The sequence below is a fragment of the Leopardus geoffroyi genome, chromosome B2 (assembly GCF_018350155.1).
Source record: "Leopardus geoffroyi isolate Oge1 chromosome B2, O.geoffroyi_Oge1_pat1.0, whole genome shotgun sequence".
NCBI classification, from domain to species: domain Eukaryota; kingdom Metazoa; phylum Chordata; class Mammalia; order Carnivora; family Felidae; genus Leopardus; species Leopardus geoffroyi.
In genome coordinates this window covers 149,288,333-149,313,270 of record NC_059332.1, presented here as the reverse complement: position 1 = coordinate 149,313,270, position 24,938 = coordinate 149,288,333, and the positions used below count along the sequence as shown (strand labels likewise).

Genomic DNA, 24,938 nt, shown 5'->3' with positions numbered 1-24,938 from the left:
CTAGCGGTTGGTTTCGCATCCTTTATCGCTGGTGAACTGGAACACGCTTTCACGGTCTCCTGGGTGTGTATTCCTCACGTCCCTCTCCCTAGCAGCCATCCCTGTGTGCGCGCGGGGGGCCGGAGGAGGGATTTTGATGGCCCGGTTTCTTTTTGCTTCCTAAGATCTCATCATCACACTATCAGCCCTGTGCCTGTCATAGAGGGGCAAAAAGTTCCCAGTTTGTCATTTACCTTTCAGTGCTCGTGTTTTTTAAATTTGCGGGAGCCAACGATAGCTTCAATTCGGAGGTGATTGCAATGTTTCAATCTTTCCCTTTATGTCGTTTATCTTCCTAAAGCAAGTGGTATATAAGTATTGATCTGTATTGTGGTTTGTCACTTTGGCTGCACATTGGAGCCCCCTGAGGAGTCTGAAAACCTAGACGGCTGGGACCCGCCCGGGGAGGTTTCACCACGCGGCCGCACTTGAAAACCCATTTATGTGGCGTGGTCATTTTTATAATTTCACTCTCTACATTTGCTGGCTCATGAGGTCGGAATCTGACCTTATATTGCCAAAATATTTAGCCATTTTTCTTTTTTTTTTCTTTCTTTTTTTTTTTTCTCAACGTTTTTATTTATTTTTGGGACAGAGAGAGACAGAGCAGGAACGGGGGAGGGGCAGAGAGAGAGGGAGACACAGAATCGGAAACAGGCTCCAGGCTCTGAGCCGTCAGCCCAGAGCCTGACGCGGGGCTCGAACTCACGGACCGCGAGATCGTGACCTGGCTGAAGTCGGACGCTTAACCGACTGTGCCACCCAGGCGCCCCTTTAGCCATTTTTCTTAAAGCCATTTGTTAGACAACTCATTCTCTACCAGATACTACCCTTTCAAAGATGTTTGAGTGTTTTCCTTTAAAACATTTTTTTAATGTTTATTTCTAAGAGAGAGAGAGGAAGAGAGGGAGAGAGAGACAGAGTGTGAGCAGGGGAGGGGCAGAGGGAAAGGGAGACACAGAATCGGGAAGCAGGCTCCAGGCTCCGAGCCCGACACGGGGCTCGAACTCACGGACCGTGAGATCGTGACCTGAGCCGAAGTCGGAAGCTCAACCGACTGAGCCACCCAGGCGCCCCTGGGTATTTTTCTGTGTTTCGATTCTGTCCACCTGATTCCTGTGACAGTACTTTACGGTATCGCAGAGGACGAATCTCCCATTGTTACTTTTTGAGATGTGGAGGTCACACGTCACTCCTAAATTGAGACTAACTGGAAGGAACCTAGAGACTAATAATTTGTCGAGCCATCTGCATCGGGTGGCAGGCAGTTAATATTAAAAGCTGCTCTGGGGGCGCCTGGGTGGCGCAGTCGGTTAAGCGTCCGACTTCAGCCAGGTCACGATCTCGCGGTCCGGGAGTTCGAGCCCCGCGTCGGGCTCTGGGCTGATGGCCCAGAGCCTGGAGCCTGTTTCCGATTCTGTGTCTCCCTCTCTCTCTGCCCCTCCCCCGTTCATGCTCTGTCTCTCTCTGTCCCAAAAATAAATAAACATTGAAAAAAAAAAAATTAAAAAAAAAAAAAAAAAAAAAGCTGCTCTGTCCTCGAATCACTTACCGTGAATACGTTTAAAGGAAATGCACACGTATTCATCCCCTGGCTTTTGGTGGCGCCCAGGCTTTCCCTTTGAGGCTGGGTCTGCTGACTGGTTCGGTGTGGTTTTTGTGCGTCCTCCAAAACTGGATGTGTTGTCTGCGTCCTAGACTTCCCGTTGGTGATGGTGTCAGCGCCGGGGACGGCCAGCCCAAGTGCAGACGCCATTCCGTCGATAGTGCCTGCACCCCGGAACCTGGGAGTGACCCGTTCCATCACCCGCTACTCCCGCAACACCTGATGTACCCCAAGCTCGTTCTCATATCCCGAACTCGCACATCTCTCAGGCCCCCACACTTGGCCGGGCCACCGTGACCCGGACCAGTGGCCTCCCTGTGTCCACTCTTGCCCGTCTCACACCAACTGTCAACTGGATAGTGATTTTAAAACACATCTAGGGATACCAGCCTCCCCTTCTAAACATCTGTGTCTCCTCCCCCCTCCCCTCCGCTCTTAAGATAAAGTCATCCGTCCTTCTCTGTCCTCAGCTCTCACCTCCCTGGCCTCTGGGTGCTTGTGGTGGTGGTGGCTGGTGGGGGGTGGACAGAGCGCGTCTTCACAGGGAGTCTGGTGCCCAAACTTCCCTCCGGCCCCCTGCTGGCCTAGCCTCACTCCTGGGGGTGGGGGGCGGGGATTCTCCTCCTCCAACACACTGGGTTCTCAGGCCTGGGGGTCTCCTTCCTCAGGGACACTCACTCAGCTGTAGGCGGGGTTCTGTGGTTACCTGGTTACCATCTGTCTCCCCTGGGGGGACGGTGGGCCCCCTGGCCAAGGAACCCTGTCACTGAGCGAATGCTCTACAGAAAAGCTTCGAGTTTCGGGAGCATTCTCGACTGGTCCTGAGTCAACTGCTCTCCCTCAGCCTTAATCCTTGGTAACAAACTGTCACGGTTTCGGATCATACCAAATTGCGGCTTATTTGTAATTATATGAGACCTCTTTCTCCCCCGTTGAGCTCTGGCAGGGAAGGTGAGGCCGGCTTTGATCCGGGAGCAGGTATGTTAATGCTGCAGCGACAGGAAGCCCTCGGGATTGCCGCCCACCCCGCCCCGCTCCCGGCCTCCACGCCATTTATCTGCCCGGCCAGATTAAGGAGACCAACTTGAAAGGCGCAGGCACTTGGTCATATTTACATCAGCTGTATCCATTCTAAGGAAAAAGAAAAACTTTATGGGGGAAAGAAAAAGCCTTAGTGACTCAGGGGTTCGTCAGAATCCCCGGTTAGTACAAGGTTTGGGACTTGTTATTTGCATTTTCCAGGGGTCTGCAGGCTTTTTCGGTAAAGGGCCCAGGGTGGGGGTGGGGCGCGTCTACACTCCTCTTTATGGGGGGCTGCTCAGCCCATGGAGTCTCATTGCGGGGGGGGGGTTCGAGAACCACCCCCCCTCGCCCGCTTTCCTCCCACACCCCTCCCACAGCACGGCAGAGGAATCTTCCTGATGGGACCACTCGAGGGTCTAAGTCCCCCCCTCCCCACAGGGCTTCCCAGGTACCTGACCGCCTCCGGCCCCCCTGCTGCCCCGCAGCCACTCCCCTCTGCTCTCCCAGCACTGGCACTCACCCGGGCCCTCTCCCCGCCCCCCTACCCCCCCCCCCCTCCCCCGCTTGCAGACCCCTCCAGGGCGGAAGCTTAGATTCCCACGTATCCCCTCAAAACGTGGTGGGAACAGAAACTCTGGGTGGAGGGGCACATGTCTGTCCCATGGCACTTTGCACGCGGGCGCTTGGGGATCTGTACCCCGTGGCCTGGTGCACAGAGGGCCGGCCACCCCGCCACGGTGGGTGATTGCTGTTGTGGGAAGAACGCCCTCCCCTTGAAAGGGGACAAAAGCTTGAGATTCGAGTGTGGGAGTCAGTGTTCTCCAAAGTAGGGTGCTCTCCGTTACCCATTTGGGGGAGAAATCTTCCATTCATGTTTTTTTTTTTTTTTCCTAAAAATAAAAAAAAAAGGTGTGAAGTGTCGCTGATATTTAACCTACGGGCAGAGGCTGGGGGCCTGTCCTGTGTCATCAGTCGCAGGGCGCCGTGGCGGGGCCGGGATTCGTGGGGCCTGGAGTGCACACGCTTTCCAGAACAAAAGGGGTACTTGGGGGGTTCGGCGGCAATGAAAAGGCTCGCACTGTACGTGACATCATGCTGAGGCCGCCCGGTGGGACAGCCGTGCTGCCGTCACTCACTGCAGCTCTTTGGGACACGCTGTGGCTTTCACGGTTGGGTAAGCGAGTATACAGATTATGCTTCTTCCACACCCCTCGGTGCCAGCCCCCCGAAGGCAACGGGAAACCACAGGAAATGGCAAAAAGAAAGCCTTTGGGGCCTAGGCTGAAACCTTGGTCAGTTTTATGACGCCGGGGACTGGGCACGACAATCGAGTCAGAGGCTAAGTCAGGAAAAAAATGACAAAAGCCCTGTTGAAAATGTAGATTCATATCCTAATCTCCCACGGGGGCAAAATCCCCCGGGGTGCACGCCGTGCTTTGGGAGACTGGCGAGTGACCCCACAAAACCTTGGTGACCTAGCAAGATATTTAAAGGGAAGGATGGGGTGGGTGCACCTGGGTGGCCCCGTCGGTTGAGCGTCTGACTTCAGCTCCAGTCATGATCTTGTGATTCACGAGTTCGAGCCCCGCGTCGGGCTCTGTGCTGACAGCTCGGAGCCTGGAGCCTGCTTCACTTTCTGTGTCTCCCTCTCTCTCTGCCCCTAACCCACTCGCATTCTGTCTCTGTCTCTCTCAAAAATAAATAAACATTAAAAAAAATTTTTTTTAAGTAAATTTTAAAAAGTAAATCAAAATATGTCAGGACTGTCAGAATGGCATGTGCCATGACACGGGCTGTGGTCACGGCATCTCGTGCCACACAGAGGCTACTGGTCACGTCTACAAGGGGTGCTTGGAAGATTTCAGTGACAGGTGAATCACACGCCTTTATTCTATGCAGAGAAGGTGACCTAAATTTGCCGGCGTTTTCTGTGTGACGAATGACTGGTAGATTGCAGAGGGTTAAAAAGAAAAACTTAATCCACATCCTTCAAGGTAAAGACAGAATGATCAATTTGTGACTTATTTGTTTTAATTCTTTTTTTAATGTTTACTTTATTTTATTTATTTATTTATTTATTTTTTATTTTTTATTTATTTATTTTTTTCAACGTTTGTTTATTTTTGGGACAGAGAGAGAGCATGAACGGGGGAGGGGCAGAGAGAGAGGGAGACACAGAATCGGAAACAGGCTCCAGGCTCTGAGCCATCAGCCCAGAGCCCGACGCGGGGCTCGAACTCACAGACCACGAGATCGTGACCTGGCTGAAGTCGGACGCTTAACCGACTGCGCCACCCAGGCGCCCCAATGTTTACTTTATTTTTGAGAGAGACAGAGTTCAGAATGCGAGTGGGTTAGGGGCAGAGAGAGAGGGAGACACAGAATCCGCAGCAGGCTCCGGGCTCCCAGCTGTCAGCACAGAGCCCGACGCGGGGCTCGAACCCACGAGCCGCGAGATCATGACCTGAGCCGAAGTCGGACGCTCAACCGACTGAGCCACCCAGGCTTCCCCAATTTGTCATTATTAACTGTAGTCCACAGCGGACTTTAGGGTTCACTCTTGGTGTTACACATCCTACGGGCTTCGACACACGTGCCGCGTCACGTATCCACCGTTTGAATATCACGCACTTTCCCTGCCCTAAAAGTCCTCTGTGCTCGGACTGTTCACCCCTCCCGCCCTCAGTGCCTGGCACACAGGGATCCTGTCACCGTCTCCGCAGTTTAGCCTTTTCCAGAATGGCGTGTCGCCGGCGTCATGCAGGGCACAGCCTTTTCAGATTGGTTTCTTTCCCTCAGTGATACCATTTAAGACTCCTTCGTGACTTTCCGTGGCTTGATAGTTCGTTTCTTTTGAGCGCTGAACAATATGCCATTGTGGGGCGGCGCCACGGTTTATGTATTCATTTACTTACTGAAGAACATTTTGCTTACTTCCTAGTTTGGGCAATTATAAATAAAGCTGCTGTAAACATCTGTGTGCCGCTTTTCACGGGGACAGAAGCTACAGCCCCTTTGGGTAAATACCAAGGGGCCCAAAAGCCAAATCTTATGGTAAGAGCATGCGTAGTCGTGTAAGAAACCGCCCATCTGTCTTCCGCGTGGCCGCACGATTTTGCACGCCCGCCAGCAGTGACAGTTCCCGCTGCACCACAGCCCTGCCGGCATTGGGTGTCAGCGTTGCAGATTTTGGCCATTTTGGCCTTTCTAACAGGTGGGTGGTGCTAATCAATTTACATTTCCCTGAAGACATGACCTGATCATGTGTTCATGTGATTATCTGCCGTGGGTTTGTTTTCTTGGGTCAGGTGCCTGCGAAGATCTTTGGCGCATTTTTTTATCTTTTTATTTTTTTAAGTTTATTTATTTATTTTTGAGAGAGCAGTGGGGGGAGGGACAGAGTGAGAGGGAGAGAGAGAGAATCCCAAGCAGGCTCCGATCTGTCAGCACAGAGCCCGAGGTGGGGCTCGAACTCACAAACTGTGAGATCGTGACCCGAGCTGAGATCAGACGCTCGACTGACTGAGCCTCCCAGGCGCCCCTGGCCCATTTTTTAATTGTATTGTTTTCTTGTTAAGTTTTAAGAGTTCTGTGTGTCTTTTCAAGGCAAGTCCTCAGGTACATTTTTGCACACATTTCCTCCCTGTTTCTGTTTGTCTCTTCGGTCGGCTACTGTCTTTCATAGAGCAGAGGTTTGAATTTCACCGAAATCCAGCTTACCAACGTTTTTCATGGATTGTGCTGCCTTTAGCATAGTATCTGAAAAACTTATCACCAACCAAGGTCACCTAGGTTTCTCCTGTGGGATCTCCTAGGGGTTTCGAGGCTTTCACTCTCCTTGTGGGTCCATGATCCATTCCGAGCTTGGGTCTGAGCTCTGTATCGAGATTCTTTTTGCTTTCACGTGGATGTTCGATTGTTCTATTTCTTTTTTCTTTTTTTTAAGTTTATTCTTGAGAGAGAGAGAGAGCGCGCTCGAGTACAAGTGGGGGAGGGGCAGAGAGAGAGAGAGAGGGAAACAGGATCTGAAGCAGGCTCTAGGCTCTGTCAGCACAGAGCCCGATGCGGGGCTGGAACCCATGAACTGCGAGATCATGACCTGAGTCGCATTCAGACGCTTAACCAACTGAGCCCCCCCTCCCCCACGCGCCCCTCGGTTGTTCCATTTCTTGAGAAGACTATCCTCTCTCTGTTGAATAGCCTTCACTCCTTCATCAAAGATCAGTCGATGTGTTTGTGTAAGTCTGTGTTTATTCTGTCCCATTGGTGTGTTTGTCTATTTGTTCACCAAGAACACACCATCATGATTTTTGTAGCCTTACTAAATCTTCAAGTTGCATGGTTTTCACCCTCTGACTTTGTTCTTCTCTTGTGCTACAGTGATGGCTATTCGGGGTCTTTTGACTTTTCTTTCTTTCTTTTTTTAAGTTTATTTATTTTGAGAGAGAGAGAGAGAGAGAGGCCGAGTGAGAGGGAGAGAGAGAATCCCAAGCAGGCTCCAAACTGTCAGCGCAGAGCCTGACGTGGGGCTCGAACTCAAGAACTGTGAGATCATGACCTGAGCTGCAGTCAAATCGGAAACTTAACTGAGCCCTGCAGGTGCCCTGCTCTGTACTGTGTTGTGTGTGGTTGTTCTAGATATTACAGTCTATAAGTGACTTATCCCACACTCCTCATACCAAAGACTTAACAGTTCGAGCGAAGCATCGAATGTTCCCTTCCATTTAGGTCCTTTTATTCTTTCCACTTTTTAAAAAGATTGGATTTCCTCTACATACACTGAGCGCTGCGTCAGGTAGTGTTAAAAGATTTGTTTCAACCATGAAGTCTGATTTAAGAAACTCAGGAGAACGGTACTCTATTATTTCCCCCCTATTTTCCCCCAATGCATCAGTCTGCTAGGGCCCCCATAACAAAATACTGCAGACGGGAGGGATTAAACCGCGGGAATTTCTTTCTCAGGGTACAAGAGGCTGCGAGTGCAACATCAAGGTGCCAGGAGGGCGGCTTCCCAGCGAGGCTCTCCTCCCGCCCTGCCGACGGCCGCCTTCTCCCTGCCTCCTCACTTGGCCTTTCCTCTGTGCGAGCGCACATCCTCATAAGGACACCAGTCCTATTGGGTTAGGGCCCCACCCTTATGACCTCGTGTAACCTTAATTACTTTCCAAAAGACGCTGTCTCCAAATATGTCACATTGAGGGCTGGGACTTCGATATGTGAATTTGGGGGAACACGATTTGGTTCATAACACTCGCCCCCTTTTTCCCTTTCTGCAAACAATATCGAGCGCCTCGAGAACTCACGGGCCATCCTCGCGCAGGCAGGTGGATCTCTGTGTGGTTTTGTTTTCCCTGTGTGTGGCTGAAGTGAGAGCCCCGGTCGCTGTTTGAATACTTAAATAATTCCTTTTGATTGAGTCTGATTGTCATCCTAGGAACAGGCATGTTGCACCTTTCTGATATAGACGCATTCTCAGAGTTAACGTCCCCTTCTCTTCGTCGGCTGGATCTCAATATAACCTTAACACATTATCTTCCCCGGTGTATCGGAGCCACTGGTGAAATTTGAATCGAGTTGTAAATGAGACAATAGCATGACAGCAATGCTCAATTCCTAAATTTGGTCAGTTTGCTAAGGTTATATGAAAGCATGACCTTTTTATTGGGAAGCATATGATGAACTATTCAGGGGTAAAGGGTCATTATGTCTGTAACTTTCTCTCAGATGATGAAGTAATAATAATAATAATATAATTATATCTACAATGTATGTATATGTAAGGTAGGTATCATATATATGCATGTATATGAAAACCCACATATGAAAGGAGAGAAAGAGAGGCCCGAACCATGTATTTCATGTGACACACAATGCGAAAAAAAACGTTTACAACGGATACATCTGACTGAAGGACATATAGGAGCTCGTTATACTATTCCTGTAACTTACGTGTAACTTTAAAACATTTTTCCAAATAAACAGTCAAAACATTTCAGAGTTAAAAAGACAGCCCCTCCCCTCCCTGCAACTTGACCTGGGGGTATGATAGCGTCCAAGATATTAAAAGTAGGATGAGGTCTATTTTTTTTCTTCACTATATAGTGTTACCAGTAAAGGCAGATTGAAAACAAAATCACACTACTAATTCCAACTGGCCAATAGTCGGTATGTGTCTCCAAGTACAGAAAGCAACTCAACAGAATTTGGTGTTTCCGTCGATTCCCCCGGAAGATGTGGTGATATTGTTTAAGGCGGCAGAAGCTGTGGGAAAAGCGTGCTCATCGTGAACCATTGACGAGCTTGTTATGAATCACAGATACGCAGTTTGAGACGGAGACTGGAGGTAAATAAACTTTGTGCCCCCAAAGATCGGAAGGCTATCAACTAGACCCAGGAGCAGACGAGGCAAGTCAGATGTCTCTCAGATTACGGTGGGTGGTTGTGTAAAACACCTGAAAACCCGGACAAGCGCTTGGGAACGGACATGACCGATTTGGCGGACGACGTCAGCACAGCCAAAATGCCACAACGGGGTGAGAAAATGAAAACCTGCCATAAATGGGAAGGTCGTAAGTGACCGAAGATCGCGACCAGAAGTGTTTGAGAACGTTAACCAACTCTCAGATACAAACACTTCTAGAATAAAAGGAGGAAATAAAATACGTGAAGACCTTTGCTGCAGGTGTGACCTTTTACATGAGAATGGGACATAGTCGGGGACAGTGTAGCTGACATGAATTGCTTGGGGCCCACGCTCAGCTTTATGATTTAAGAAGCATTACGTCAAACTTTCAACAACCCTACTTAAGCATGTAGAACTTGAGAACATGCAAAATCTTCACCGTAATTCCCAAACTGAGCCGAGGCCATCGGATGGCAGCTTGCCAGCAACTTGAGGCTTCCGTCCGAAGTGGCAAACATCCAGCAGAGAACCGCGGAAGGCTGAGGAAGAGAAGACTCCTCCCCAGCACCCTCCTTGGTTCACGCGGGGATCCACCGGCTGGGTACTGATGAAGGAGGAGGAGAAGAGGAGAGGAGGGCGCATGAAGAGGGGAAGGGGAAGACGAGGAAGACAAGGAAGAGGAATTGGTGAATGAAAAGGAGGCGCACAAGCAGAGAAGGGGTGCGTCCGGTAAGGCATTGCAACTCCAACTAAGTAAACAAACGTCTTCCAGGGAAACTTTCCCAGCGTAGATTTAATCACTGATCGTCGCCAACGGCGGCATCTCTACCGATCAAGCGATCCAAAGATCAAACACACCCACAAATGGAGAGATTATGTGACCATCAGTGACAGTGGCTTATCACCCAATGGGGATCCTCTTTAAAAAAAATGTCGCTAGGATCGAGTCACTTTGGCAAACAAGAGGACGGCATCCACACTGGGGGGTGGCTGAGCTCAAACCCAGAACTGCACGTTAGGACGCCTAGACAGGCCTTTGCTTTCTCGCTCACCCCTCTCCCCCTTGCTGAGGGACAAGGGAACCCCCGTAAGTGACAATGTGCATTTCCAGGGCATCAGCTGCCCTGGAAATGTGGACGAAAACACATTATTCTGAGGTTGAAGCAAACATGTGAAACGTAGAGTAAAAGAACAATTTGCAAGAATTTTTAGTGAAACATATGATGTCAAGGAAATGTTGCTCTTGAAGTGGGATGAGTCCCTGGTGCCGTGGGGGCGAGCCTGCTTCCCGCTGACATCAGTGGGGCTTTTTGGAAGCTTCACCCAAAAGTTCCCTTACATACCGTTGTCCCGAGCTCCGTCACATTGCCATTGGAACTCACAAGGGGGCCGGAAAACACGGTTTCTCCAGCTGGGCGCCTCGCCCCCCCACAGCGCGGCTGGGGCCCTGTTAGTTAAGGAAGACACGGGTGACAGGCGTTGGGTCCTTAGCCAGCAGCGTTGGCCACCTCGGGAGAGCCCTTGCCACTTGCTGGGCCTGGCGGTGGCTTCGCACCGGTCACTGGGAAATGGGCATCGAAAGGCTGCGACGGGTACCGAGGACTCAGCGACGCTGCTGCAGGTGGCCGGTGCTGAGGGGGCGGGGCTTTGCCAGAGTGACCTTGTTTATGTTTATTCTTGTTTCATTTGCTTTGCTCATGTGCTTTGCTCGGTTTGTTTCCCGTAGGCTCCTCGAGTCCCATTGTAAATAATCCCGCAGCAGGCCTGCCCTAGGCGAGCGACAGGTGCGGTGATATTGTGAATTTAGGCGTCCCCACCATTTCTGTATTTGAAACATTCAGCTGTCCCTGTGTCACCATCGGGTGAATGAACGAGGCCAATTATACTCCAGAAAAGGCTTTAAAATCTCATCGGCCCCCTGGATTTTTCTGTCTTTTTTTAAGCCCCGAAAATCACTCTTCATTTCAGTCTCGGAGTGGGGCTTACCTTACCGAGGACTTCACCCTCGCTGCGTTTGATGTTCTCTTGCCACATTTCGTCTCACTTGTCACTAAAAGTGGGTTTCTCCTTTGCATACTGAAATTCTATTTCTGAGACCTTCCAGTTCCGGAATTTGTCCAAAACTCTCGCTTTTTTATGGTAAGGACTTAGGAAACAAGAGAATCGGACGTGTCGAATTGCTTTGTTACGTAATAGGCCAATGTGCCTTGACTTTCACGCCACACGTGTCTTGACGTTGACCTCCTTTTTGCTCCGAACTGGCCTTTGCTATAAAACATTAATGTATAAATAAGTAGGCTCCAGTATACTGAGGAATAAAAGTACCGGAAATTCTTTATGTTCGCATAAAGATCCTGTTGTGCTCTAAGTATGGGAGTGACGTATACTGTTTGGAGGGTGTGGGCTGGGTGGAGCGATGGCCGGCATTGGGGCTGCGTTGTCCCTGTCTGCTTGGTGTGTGCGGCCCCCTCCCCCCACCCTAGCCCCGTCCCGCCCCCAGCCGCCCTTCCGGGGGTGTTTGGGGGTGTGGCCGAGTGCACGCTTCTGCACCCACTTTCCATGTTGTTAACACAATTCAACGGGGTACCTTTCCAAGGTCCCATTGGCTTTATTTGGCGATTCACGAATCGGGCAGTGTCCCATCGAGCAGACAGAGAGGACCTCTGAGGAGCTGGACAAAACGGAAGGCTTACGGGCAGAAGAGAGTGGGGACAAGACACTGATAGGAGTCAAAAAAGCACACTTTCCCTCGGGGACGGCAGATGTCTCGCAAGTACCTCATGGTAGTTAGTGCTGGTCAGGCGATTCCTCACGGGCGGGCTGAAGTTTCCGTTTCCCGGAAAGCGGAAACCACGCCGAAGTCTCAGTTTGGTGACGTGGGGCTTGGCGTAAGTGACTCCATTTTGAGCCTTTTTGTTTAAATGATGTCTGCATCCAATCTCATGCTTCCAGTGGCTGTACCATATTCCGTGGTGAGCGTTCCACCCCGTTTTTCTTACCTGCTCTCACTGGGTGGCTTACGTCCGCAGAGATGACGCCGAGGGCGAGAGCAAGTGGCCCGGAGAAGCCAGCGCGGCAGCATCAGATGAAAGAGTGCCAGGCCGGGGACCCTGCACAGGGCAAGCCCGGTGCGTGCAGGCCGGGGTGGCGTGTGGTCACGGGAAGCTGGAAGAAGGTCCTGGAGGCAAGAAGGGGCCAGATCAGACCGCCAGCCTCGTGGCGAAGGGTCCCCGGGAGCTGAAAGGCAGAAACGGCCAATGACCCTTATCAGCCAGCTAGCGTGGCACCCTAGGTGCCAACATGTCACCCACCGCGCAGCTTGGCGGGGTGCCGTGGCCTTTGCCGGGCCGGCGAGACGCACGGGGCGTGAGTCGGTCATCACCCAGAGTGACAGGACAGAAGGCCCGGAGCTGCATTTCAACCCGGAAAGACCGAGTTCCGGATGCACACGCCCCCGCCCCCCTGCACAGTCAACGGCAAGGCCGAGCGGAGGGCAGGGGGAGACGGGGGCCCGCCACACAGATTTTGCCTGGTTTTCCCCTGGAGATGATTCGAGAGAAAGAAGTAGACAAACCCGAAGGAAGACTAGGGACCGGCACCCCCAAAGCCTGCGAGCCAGCGAGGAGGAACCAGTACGTGCTCTGATATGACACACGATCCTGACGCGTAACCGGGCGGCTGGCATCGTGCGTAAGGCACAGTGAGGCCAGTGCCGGTGCTGTCCAACCAGAGGGCCTGAGTGGCGGGGGACAGCATGTAGGGGCGACAGGGGTCACCGAAACGTGGGTGTGGCAACAACCCCGCGCCGCATTTGCAATCTTGGCCTTACGTTCCAGGGGGGACCTGGCCCCCGTCGGGGTGCAGACGTGAGGCGAGTTTCCCAGTTTTTAAGTTGTGGCGGAAATCGGAAGGCCTCCGCGTGGTCGAGGGCATCACCGATCTGCGGCACCGAAGGGTGTGTGTAAAAGCCTGTCTCCTGTTCCCTCTCAGGACCTTCTTCCTCGGCTGGTGGGATCCAGGATAAAGTGGGATAAATCCAGGAGGAAGCAGGACGTGGCAGAGAGGCCGGCCCGAGGCCAGGACCAGGTCAGCTGCTCCCGGACACCTTTGCTCGCCTCTCTCTCCTCTTTCCGCCCCGGCCCCCCGTCCAGTCGGGCTGTCCGTACCCGAGAGAAGGCCCGAGGCGCTGGGGGTTCAATGTGGAATCTAGAAGAATCCATAGTAGAGAAGAAACAAATGGAAGGATTCAGACAAATGCTTTTTCTTCTTGTTTTTTCGGTGTTTTCTTTTTTTCCAGACGAATGTTTGTTTTCTTGTTTTTTCGGTTTTTTTTTTCTTTTTTTCCAGACAGATGCTTTCTTTATCCTGAGAAGAGTGACAGAGCCCAGCCGAGTGTTGGGTAAAGGTGACCGTCCCACCCGTGTCTCCACTGACTGAGGCCAGACTTATCTTTACCAACACAAAGCCAGATAGCTGGGCTTAGTTTCCTAAAGCATGGCAAGATGACATCAGTGTAACCTGAGAAACAGGCGGCCTTCTTAGGGGGCGTGTGACTTCTTGAAATTCATGAAACGAAATGAACAAACTTTCCCCCAAGGACTGCCCGTCGTGGATTGTGAGCTAGGATTGGGCTCTGTTTAATACGCACCGGCTATGGGTTAAGGGGCTCGGCTGCAGAATGCTCCCAGACTCAGGAAGGGGTAAAGACACACACCTGTAACATGTGCTCACACGCGCACAGACGCACCAACTTACACGGCTCACGGAGGTGCACCTGTTGTCTGTCAGATGAGGGACCCTGACGGGATGATGTTCTTGGCGGCCCATCCTGCCTCTAACATTCTGTGAATATATAGGATCTAGAAATCCAGGGATGTGTTTATCACCACGACCCCGACAGCACAGCCACACTGGAAACCCACACATGCGCTTACTTGGGCCTTTAATTTAGAAAACAAAACGTGTCCTATTGCTAATGTAGTCTAGCTTTAAGTTGGATTGTTTTTTTAAACACGTATTTATTTTTGAGCGGGGGAGGGGCAGAGAGAGAGGGAGACCCAGAATCCGAAGCAGGCTCCAGGCTCCGAGCTGTCAGCCCAGAGCCCGACGTGGGACTCGAACTCACGGACCGCGAGATCGTGACCTGAGCCGAAGTTGGACGCTTAACCGACTGAGCCACCCAGGCGCCCCTATGTTTGATTCTTGAAGCAAAGAATACAGTGGCAAGTTGTTGGCATATGTTTGGGGCTGTCCAAGAAGACCGGGTTGTTTTCCTGAGCCGGACTCGGCTGTACCAGGGTTCCCCAAATGTGCCGAGTCATCGCGGTCACGGGGGCTCTTGGTAAAAACGTGCAGTTCTAGGCCTTTCCCCGGAGACTCGGATTTAGTTGGTCTGTGTTGGGACCCAGGAATCTGTGCTGTTATCAAGCTCCTCGGGTAATTCCTATGATGACCTGTGATTCCTGTGATTAGACAAGTCTGGGACGTCCTGAACGGGGTGACCTGCTGTCCCTACTGGTACCCGATTCTGTCTGGACGTGAAGTTCGAGGACGGGTCATGATCGTAGGCGTCTCCGTTGGAGCCCTGACTGAGGGTGTGCTTTGCTTTACGTGTAATAATTTCTGCACCGAGGACCACTGGGGCTTGAAAATGCTCCGCTGTGCGTCCTTCCGGGCCCCCCTTATATTCTTACTTGTTCTTATTTCTTGTTTTTCCATCTCTTTGAAATTTTCACAGACCTAATACTCTCTCATTTGGGATTCAGTTGGATGTAACTTTCTAGCTACTTGTATGGGTTTTTTTTTCTCCTCGTTTTCTTAGAGGGGTGCAGTTTATGTGACTACGTTTGGATTTTTTTTTTTTATTTAAAAAAAAATTTTTTTTAATGTTTATTTATTTTTGAGACAGAGAGAGACAGAGCATGAATGGGGGAGGGTCAGAGAGAGGGAGACACAGAATCCGAAACGGGCTCCAGGCTCTGAGCTGTCAGCACTCGAACTCACGGACCGCGAGATCATGACCTGAGCCAAAGTTGGCCGCCCAACCGACTGAGCCACCCAGGCGCCCCTACGTTTGGATTTTTTAAACATTATCTCAAATACGATACTTGATAACACCCTTAATTGTGCTTCAGTTAATATCATCCACTTTTTTTTTTTTTTTTTTTAAGTTTACTTATTCTGAGAGACAGAGAGTGAGCAGGGGCGGGGCGGAGAGACAGGGAGAGAGAAGGAATCCCAAGCGGGCTCCACACTGTCAGCGCGGAGCCCGAGGCAGGACTGGAACTCAGGAACCGTGAGATCATGACCTGAGCTGAAACCAAGAGCCAGACACTTAATCGCCTGAGCCCCCCAGACGCTTCAATCCGTTTGCTTTTTACCAGCCTGAGCCTGGGTACCTCGCTGTCTGTCGGACTCCTGCTTTTCGGTAGAATTAGCCTGCTCTCACGAATTAACTTATCCTGGAGGACCAAGGCCAAGGAGTCGAAGTATTTGCAGCATGCCCAGAATATTTTGACACGCATCCGAAAGCAGAAGTGTCAACCAGGAAGGATTTGTGCTGGATTCGCTCGTCTTGAGAAGCAGCCCAGTGTGCTGCCCGTGTGGGATAGATGGATCTGTGCGTTAGGGATGTACAGAGGGAGAGAGAGGAACCCGTCCTCGGCGGTTCTCAATTCCAGCGGTGGAGGCAGGACACGAACAGAAACAAGCATAAAACGTTTGTTTCAGAACAAGACGGTGTGTAAGTCAGAGGAGAAGGAATCCCGAAGCAAAGCATACCTTCGCCGCTCACGTCGCGTGTATTCTGCTTCTCTCGCCAGCATGGACTTCTCCAGCAGGTGAGTTCCTTCCTGAATGTGCGGGTGTATGCAGATTTTCTAAATAGTACTTTGCAAACTCATATTCACTGCCTGGTCACAGATCCACGAGAGAATCGTCACCCTACATAGGGGTAGCACACGGTTCCCCAGTAAAAGAAGGGTCACGGGGCGCCTGGGGGGCTCAGTCGGTTGAGCGTCCGACTTCGGCTCAGGTCACCATCTCGTGGTTCATGGGTTCGCGCCCCGTGTCGGGCTCTGGGCTGATGGCTCGGAGCCTGGAGCCTGCTTCCGATTCTGTGTCTCCCTCTCTCTCCACCCCTCCCCTGCTCACGTCGCCTCTGTCTCTCAAAAAATAATAAATAAACATTAAAAAAAAAAAAAGATGTCACAAAGGCCAATCGGCAAGAAAGAAGCCGTCAGAGTGTAGATCTAAACAGTAAACCGGAGTAACCCCTGCTCTTTGAGACCCTCGGGGACCGTAGGAAGTAGCCGTGCGGGAGGGGATCCTTACCCTTGAGGATTGTATAATTATTCCGTCGCGGCTGGAAATTGCGAAAGCATCTTGCTGGCACAAACTGAAAACCAGTGTTGCTCTCCCAGACACGCATACGCCCGCAGAATGGAGCTAACCCTCACAAGGCACCCAGGGAACCCGGGGGCGGGCCACTTGGTGAGGGGTGTGCCCCACGCCGGGCACAGCGTAGGTGCAAGGCCAAAACGTGCGGGGCTGCATTACTGGTGGACGAGGCAAACGCAAAACCGAATGTTACGAAAGCGCACTGGAACAATGGCAAAAGAGAGACAGAGGAGAGGAGTTGTTAAAACCTCTCCATCATCATCGGCCCCGCGTTCCAACCCCGAGGGCTTTCCCAGGCCCCTCGGTAACAGAGGCAAGCTAGTGTCTCCTGGGACAGGGAACAGGGATGGGGGTGACAGAAGAGACCAGGTTCTGGGAGTCAGAGCCTCTTTCAAAGCGAAGGCCCCCTTCTCTTCTGCAGAACCCCTCACGCTGAGCATGCCTCACCCCAGGCCACTGCGGGGATGTTTCCCATGAAGCGGCTTCACAGACGGCCCCGCCCGCCCGACTGGAAGAATCCTGCACATTTCTTGCAGCAAACGAGTGAGTTTCTGGTTGTTTGCAGGGAAGAGCGTCTCCCTTTGAGGGGCCAATTCAGCTCCGGCCATTAGCATTTGAATCGGTCCACCAGGCTGTTTTGATTGAAGAGAGAAACACAGCCTTTGTTGCTGTGATTTAGGGGCGTAAGTAATTTTCCAACCCCCTTTAATCAGTTCACACAGTTGGGGAAATGGTAATATATAGGAAGGGTGTGGTCTGGCCTCGGAAATGCAGATGGGGCTCCTGTCCGGAAGGTTCCCCGTGGCAGCTCCTGGCCCTGCCTGCGGCCGCTCCCTGAGCTCTGGGGACCCCCCCCCCCCCCCCCCCCCCCCACCCAGGGCCGCCTGTCTTTCTCATCAAAAATTGGCTGAATGTCTTCAACACGTTCTCCTTGTTTGGGTTAAACCGACTCAGGTAATCACAGAAACCCAAGGGGCCCGGACGGACACACGGCCGTCGCCTCGTCTTCCTGGGCTGACCCGTGCTTCCGGCACACGAATATGGGCCAACCCAGGGGTCCCGTCTGAAACACGACGGGAAGCTGGGCTCCCTGGGTTCACCGGGCCACTTTACAACCCGTCACTGACTCGCTTAGCAGACGTGCTTCTGTGGCTGAGAAAACCCGCCAAACTTTAGGTCGAAAGAGAGGGGAGACGGCGTCTTCCAAGATCCCGTTGGCCTCGTTTTCCTGCCGCACCTTTGCTCATCTCGTGCGTGTAGACGTGTGGGGGTTTAGGCTGCGTGGCAAGGCAGTGCCTGGGGACGACCTAGCTGGGAAAAGCAAGGTCTTCGCGAAGCTGCTGCCCGTGCCGCCGGGCTCAGAGCCGAGTTTCACGCGGCGTGTTGGTTTCTCCGTGGACACTCGGGCAGAGGCCTGGGCCGAGCCGGGTGCACTTCTCAGCGCTCCGAGGCTTTAGCTCCGTGGCCCGACGGAGAGTGACGTGTTGGCTGAGTATCCCCCCCACCGAGCCCCCGCCGCCCCCAGCGTTGACCAACACCCCCGGAGGACGCCCGAGCCCCGAGACCCCACGCAGGGGGGTGCACCGGGACCCCAGACGGCCGTCGGGGGGCGGGCCTTGGGCTCCAGCCGGGAAGGAGCTGCAGGGGTAGCCGCGGAGGCGACGGGACGATGCTTCACCCCGCTCGGCCCGAGCCCAGAGTCAACGACGACACGTTCGCCCCAAAACGTGCCTTCAGAGGGCACCCGCGCCCACCCAAACGCACTCTGCCCGCTACCTTGGCTACCGTATTTGCGAGCCGCCTTTCCCTCCGCGGGCGAATTCCCTCTCTGAGACTGGGTTCCGGTCTCCCTTTACCTCTTCCCTCCTGTCGGCTAATCCATCACCTCCTCCAGGAGGCATTCCCGGACTCCTCCACCTCTCTCACTCGCTCCTGCCTCAGCTGGGGCTGAACTTGTCCCTCGGCGAGTTACGTTCTCCGGCTTTCTTGGAGCTCTCAGTGCCTCCGAGGCGGGTACCGCGGCTCCGAATCACCGCGTGTCCTCCCGTCGCCGGGCCCGGGTCCTTTTCCAAGAAAAGCAAAGTGTCAAGCAGCTGTTTCCCAGGAGCTGATGAAAGGCTGTGTTTGTTTCTTCGTTGGTGTTTGCTGTGTCGTGTGCACAGGGACAAATGGCAGGAGGGGCTTTCGGGCACCTGTCTCATCCCAGCGGGAGAGGCACCCGTCCCGCTCCTGCGCCCGCTGGTGCCCCCAGCCCTCCCGGGGGCCCCCAAGGCCTTGCTGCGGGCTCGCCCCGGGTGGGGCTCACCCTGTGCCCTGCTTCACCTGGCCTCACCAGGAGGAGCACCGGGAAGGAAGGAGTCCCCTGGGGCCGGGCGGTGGTCGCTGTGAGCTCTGGAACTTGACCTGGACAGCGCTCAGGGCTGGTGGAGGCCTGAGGGGAAGTCCCCACGAGACACAGTCTCCCCACCTCCGTCTCCAAGGTCACAGGGCGCAGGATGCAGGCCATGGAGGGGAGGGGACAGCACAGTGACAAACGTTCATGTCCCATTAGCACTGAGAGAGAGGCAGCAGCTCGGGGCGGGGGCGGGAGGGGGGGTGACGACTGCATTCTAGGCCCCGGGGCCAGCTTCCCCGAGGACCGCCGTCCCTTCGTCCCCCCCGAGCGATGAGGGGTTCTCGTCACATATCGCAGCTCAGCGGCTGCGAGGGTCTCGGCTGAGTGGAGACTGACGCCCTCCATCCAGGAGCCACCCCCTTGGGCCATCGACACTTCTTTGGCCCCACACTTCCCGGCTCGAGACCCACTTTATTTTTAATTCTCCGAGTGAGCGAAAGGAAAATGCAGTTTCAGGGGCTACACCAGGGGGCCGGCGGCACCCCTCGTCCGTCCGCGGTCGCCTCCCGCGTGGCACGTCGAATGCTTCCCTCACCGCGCCCGGCCGACCGTTGCTTCTTCCAAGATGCCTGTGAGCCACAGGCTCCCAGCAAGAAAAGCTGTTGAGGCCGCTCTAACAACAGCACTGTGTGTTCAAGGAGTGCTGATCTTGACAGCTTTGCTTCTGTTTGCTTTTCTCTGCTTGGTGCTACCGCGAGCAGACTCCTGGAGAGGGGCAGCTGGTTTGCAGATGTGGACGCGGAGGGCAGAGCCGGAGACCTGGTCAGTGTCGTCTGGTCCGAGGCCGCACAGCGAGGCTCTGTCTTCGGGCTGGGGGGATGTGGCCAGGGGCCAGCAGGGCGGGGGCGGCCGGGGGTGAGCAGAAATCTCCAGGGAAAGCTCTGATCGATGCCGGAGGGCTGCCTGTAAGCGGGGGCTGCCGTTTAGAGCTGAGGGTGAAGAGGCACATGCCCCGCCCTCCTCCCAAACGGCCCTTCCATCCCGGGGCTTCACGTGGGGACCAGAGGACAGAGGGGTTGGTGACGGTGGTTACAGAGATAAAAATAGACTCTTGAGTCTGACTCCAAGACAAAACACGATGTGAACAGCACTTGCCTGTCTGTGTTCTGGCTTCCCTGTCCCTTCCCTGCATCACCAGGGCACTGCCCAGCAAGGCTGGCACGCAGGCGGGTGACCGGACGAGCCCGGGGCTTCCGGGGGACGTAATGCCATTTCTTGGCCGTAAGGAGCTATCTCCTACAATACCAAAGGGTACGCGAGGAAAGATTTTAAGATCGGAGTAAATACACCCACACTTGAATGATCCTTCTGGTACAGCTTTACCAAGTTCTGTTTCAAAAGTTGACACTCACACCCTAAATGTCATGTTTGCTTCCTGAAGCGGGATTGCGTGTTCCCAAGTGGACACGGGCAGCGTGGAGCGCGGCCCGGGCGCAGGGGGAGGAGGACGGGGGGGGGGGGGCAGCGTGTGCCCACCTAGGCAGCGGCCCGCAGCACAGCCTCCCCTCAGCTTCCTGAAATGCGACAGTCCAGCTGCTAAAACAGAAGGTCCCAATCGGAAGACGAGAGAGCACCAACCAGCCCGGTGTGGCATGTGAGTAGTCTGGAAAAAAAAAAAAAAAAAAAAAAAAAAATGCCAGAGAGAAGAAATAGTGCAAAAAACCCCAAAGTGCAGTGTTTGAGAATTTAGCGGTGAAGGGGTAACAGCGACCGAACGCGAAGGATGCCAGGTTTAGGGGGCAGGCTCCCACCTCAGATCTCCGCCTGAGGCCACTTTCTCCGGGAAGCCTTCCGGGACGCCCCCCAGGAAAAGGTGGGTACCCCGCATTTCCCTCCACTCCCACCACAGACCCGCTCTTTGCCTGTCTGCCTGCCCCTCCCCCACGGTCCCCCCTGTTGGAAACCCAGCGAGGGGACCCGGCCTACCGCCTTCCCTGCATGCGTCCTGCTTCTGGTTCAGTCGCTGGCAAACAGCAGGAGCTCGGTTAATTTTTCTTGAATGAATGAATGAATGAATGAATGAATGAACGAGCTCCCTCTGGTTCAGTTTTCCGCCTATGTCTGCGGCCCCCCTTCTCGCTCCGAGGCAGGATGGCACCCCAGGCGTCGCAGGGCATACCTGATTCGACTCCCGGCCACCCCATCTACCCACGAGGCCTTTGTCAGGCCCAGCCTTGGTTTCCTCATTTTGCACGATGGGTATGGAGATACCCACGCGAGGGTCTTGCGCGGACTCAGTTGAGTCACGTCTGTCAGGCGCTTTTCGTACCCCCGGGACGTGCCACCAGCTCTTTGAACGCTGAGTTCTTTGTACAACCCGGGTCCCGTGTGTGCAGGCGATGTAGGTAACGGTCGTCGAGAGTGCCTCGTGCGGGCGGGAGCAGGCACCCCTGGCCGGGCATCTCCCATCCCTCCCAGCGACCAGGTCCACCGGCAAAGCAGCGAGGGCCCCCTGCCTCCTTCCAGGGAGACCCCCAGGTGCGGCCGGGCCTCTGTGTTCAGTTGCGTTGGGGGGACAGCTGTTTTCAGCCGTAGTCTGTCTCGAGGTGGCGTGGCAAGGCCTAAGGCGCCTGGATCGGTCTCTTAACAACCTGGGTACCCCGCCAGCATCCGCTTTTCGTTTCGGAGTCCTTTCCAGCGTGACTGAAATGAACAGAATTACTATTTGCATCAAGGCAACGTGTACTTTCGAGCGTAACCGTCATACTGTCACCACAAAGATGAAGCTTAGCCCAGAGGCCGGTGACGCCTGAGGAATCAGGTGCACGCTCCGTGCAGGTCGGGAGCTGGTAAGGAGCCGGAATTTGCTCTTAACCCAACGAACTCTGCTCTCCGGCCTCCAAAAAATGTCACGGGTGGCGTTCCTCTGGGCACTCGGGTGTAGACCCGGAACTGAAGACAAGACAGGATCATCGGGTACCAGCTGTCCTCTGATCTCTGTTTCCCGGGTAGCCCTCAAATTCTACTCGATTATAGATGTTTTATGGATATTAGTTTCAAGTCAACACATACAGCCCACGTGTGTGCCTCCTGAGTCATTTGTTTGGCTTTTCACGCCACTGCAGCGAAGATCTTTCTTTCCTGCACGCACACATAGGCATATGCGCACACAAACCCTCCTTAATAGTGATTTGTTTTCATTTCTCTGATAACTGGTTTTGGTGAAGCTTACTTTGTCTTGGTGGCAGCAGACATGGTTTTATCTAGCCGAGATCTGTGGCTCTCAAAACGTCTTCCGAAGCAGAATTATGGAGTATAAAATGTGAATCTGAAATTTACACACCTTATTTTCAGAATTTTGAAAACATTTCCGTGAGTTCCCCAGTGCTCAAAATTTCCAGCCTGAGATATAACTGCCTTACAGATTCGCATATCAGAAAAAGAGGTCGGGTGCCTGGGTGGCTGACTCGGTTGAACGTCCGACTTCGGCTCGGGTCACGATCTCACAGTCTGTGAGTTCGAGCCTCGCGTCCGGCTCTGTGCTGACGGCTCGGAGCCCGGAACCTGCTTAAGGTTTTGTGTCTCCCTCTCTCTCTGTCCCTCCCCTGCTTGTGCTCTGTCTCTCTCTGTCTCAAAAATAAATAAATGTTGGGGCGCCTGGGTGGCTCAGTCGGTTAAGAGTCTGACTTCAGCTCAGGTCACGATCTCGCGGTCCATGAGTTCGAGCCCCGCGTCAGGCTCTGGGCTGATGGCTCAGAGCCTGGAGCCTGTTTCCGATTCTGTGTCTCCCTCTCTCTCTGCCCCTCCCCCGTTCGTGCTCTGTCTCTCTCTGTCTCAAAAATAAATAAACGTTAAAAAAAAATTAAAAATAAATAAATAAATGTTAAAAAACTTAAAAAAAAAGAAAAAGAGGCATAGATATTGTAAGTATGAATGGATACACAATAAAAAATTTACAAGTGAGTCTTCAGAGAGCTACTGAATGGGGAAATCTGTTGGCAAACGTCCAGTAGATCGAGGCGTTTAACGTCAGATTCATAAGCTTGGGGGGTGGAAAGCACTTAAAATATATTTTATATGATTATGTACGTGTGATTTTTCTTGGAGAAAGGATTCACAGGGTGCTGTCTTTAAAAATTAGATTTTAAAAGAGGTCTGTGATCCAAAAATGTTTAATGCTATGAAGTTCAATGAAGTGGAAAAAATCTTACATTTGCAGAAAATACTGTACATTGGTGTTAATACCATTTTAAGAGTTTATGTGTAGAAAAAATTTAAATATAGTCTTCAAGCCTCTCTCTCTCTCTCTCTGTCTCTCTCTGTCTCTTCCTTTAGGATTAACCTTCCAGAACACACAAGGGATGAGCCTGCTCCTTCTGGGATGGCCACAGTACCTCTGACTTTGGAACGAGCAATTCAGACTCACCACGTTGTGGTTCGCTCGTGTCTCTTCTCTGCCCGGGGGTTAGACGATGCAGTTCCCGGGCGAGCAAAGGAGGATTCGAGTGGGAGGGAAAGCAGGGGACGCTGGAGGATGGGAGGTTGCGGTCAGAGCGGGATGCCCAGCACGATCTCTGAGTCTGAGCAGCTCTGGGCACAGCCCAGAGGTAAGAGAGCAAGCACGTGTCCTCTGTGGAGTAGGGGCAAAGGTCATGGAGATTTCGAAGCTGCGAATTAGATGGGTCAGCAGCCTGAAGAGAGGGAGATTCCCAGGATAACAGCAGGGGTTGGGGGGCGGGCCGGTAAATTGTTTTCTAACTCCTTGGTGAATAAGAAAAATGGCCAAGAATTAGGGTCCTAAGAGGCGGTGGGTGCACTTGGCCGTGGCACTTGGCCTTTGGAGTTTATATGTAGTTTTCCCCTTTTCTTCGTTACAGGAGGCCAGGACAGCAAGGCGATATTGGACCAACTACGTGGACCAGGAATGAGACTGTAGCATCACCTTGATGAAAAGGACGAAGAAATGTTGAAACTCCCAAAGAAGCAATTAAATGGCAGATTTCTTTTTCTTTAGTTCAAAGTTATGATAAGCAACAATAACATCATCCACTAAATAACATATTCGTTATAAACGTAACATTTTCCACACAGAAGCCTGGAACTATGATGAGAAGACGTAGAAAAAGGAGAAGAATAAAAGTCACAGAGGGACGAGATCATGGAAATTAGCAGATGGAGAAAATACCTAAGCATGATTTATACGGTTAAGTAAGTTTCAGAAAAAAATTTTAAATTATGACTAAGCACTAGGAGACTCTAAAATGAATCAAGATGTTTGAGGGGCGCCTAGGTGGCTCAGTCGGTGAAGCATCCGACGTAGTAGGCTCAGGTCATGATCTCGTGGTCTGTAAGTTCAGGCCCCACGTCAGGCTCTGTGCTGACAGCTCAGAGCCTGGAGCCTGCTTAGGATTCTGTGTCTCCCTCTATCTCTGCCCTCCCACCCCCGCCCCCACCCCCCGCTTACACTCTGTCTCTCTCTCAAAAATAAATAAACATTTTTTAAAAAAAGATGTTTGAAAAAGAATGAAATAGAGCTTTTAGAGTGGAAACATAATAAATAAAAAATACTCAATGGGGGGGCTAAAGAATAGATTAGACATACCTGAAGATAGCACGAGTGAACTATATAGATCAAAATTATCCAAATAATAATATTTGGAATTATCCAAAATATAGCACAGAAAAACAAAGTGACAGAATATATAACAGAGAGGTTAAAGGAAACAGAGGCTCTAGTAAGAAAATCCACCATACGTTTAATTCTGGCTTAGTAGAAATACCTAAAAGAATGGGGAAGAAGAAATACCTGAAGGAAAAAATTTAAACATTCCAGAATCGATGAAAGAAAGTAATCCTTCGATCTAGGGAGTCCCAAGGAATCACAAGAGCAATACGTAAAAAGAACAGCAAATGTAAACTGAAGTTCTGTAAAGAAGCCAGAGAGAAAAGACCGATCATTACAAAGGAATAACAATTAAAAAGACAGATGACGTCTCAGTAGCAAGAGTGGGTAAGTTATTTCAGTGAGAAGAAATGGAAACCTTAAATAGTCCTATAGTTATTGAATACATCGAATACATAATTTCAAAAGTTTCTCACAAGGAAAATAAGAAAACTCTAGGCCCAAATGGTTT

The 24,938-nt window shown here is 52.2% G+C and overlaps 1 long non-coding RNA gene across 1 annotated transcript; it reads left to right on the top strand.

The window, feature by feature from the left end:
* The first annotated feature begins 2,116 nt into the window (after window positions 1-2,116).
* LOC123609858 lies at window positions 2,117-24,155 on the top strand. Its single transcript, XR_006718005.1, has 5 exons — window positions 2,117-2,501; window positions 13,062-13,157; window positions 15,801-15,910; window positions 23,140-23,411; window positions 23,682-24,155. It is a non-coding gene; the product is annotated as an uncharacterized LOC123609858 (long non-coding RNA).
* Window positions 24,156-24,938: the final 783 nt, after the last annotated feature.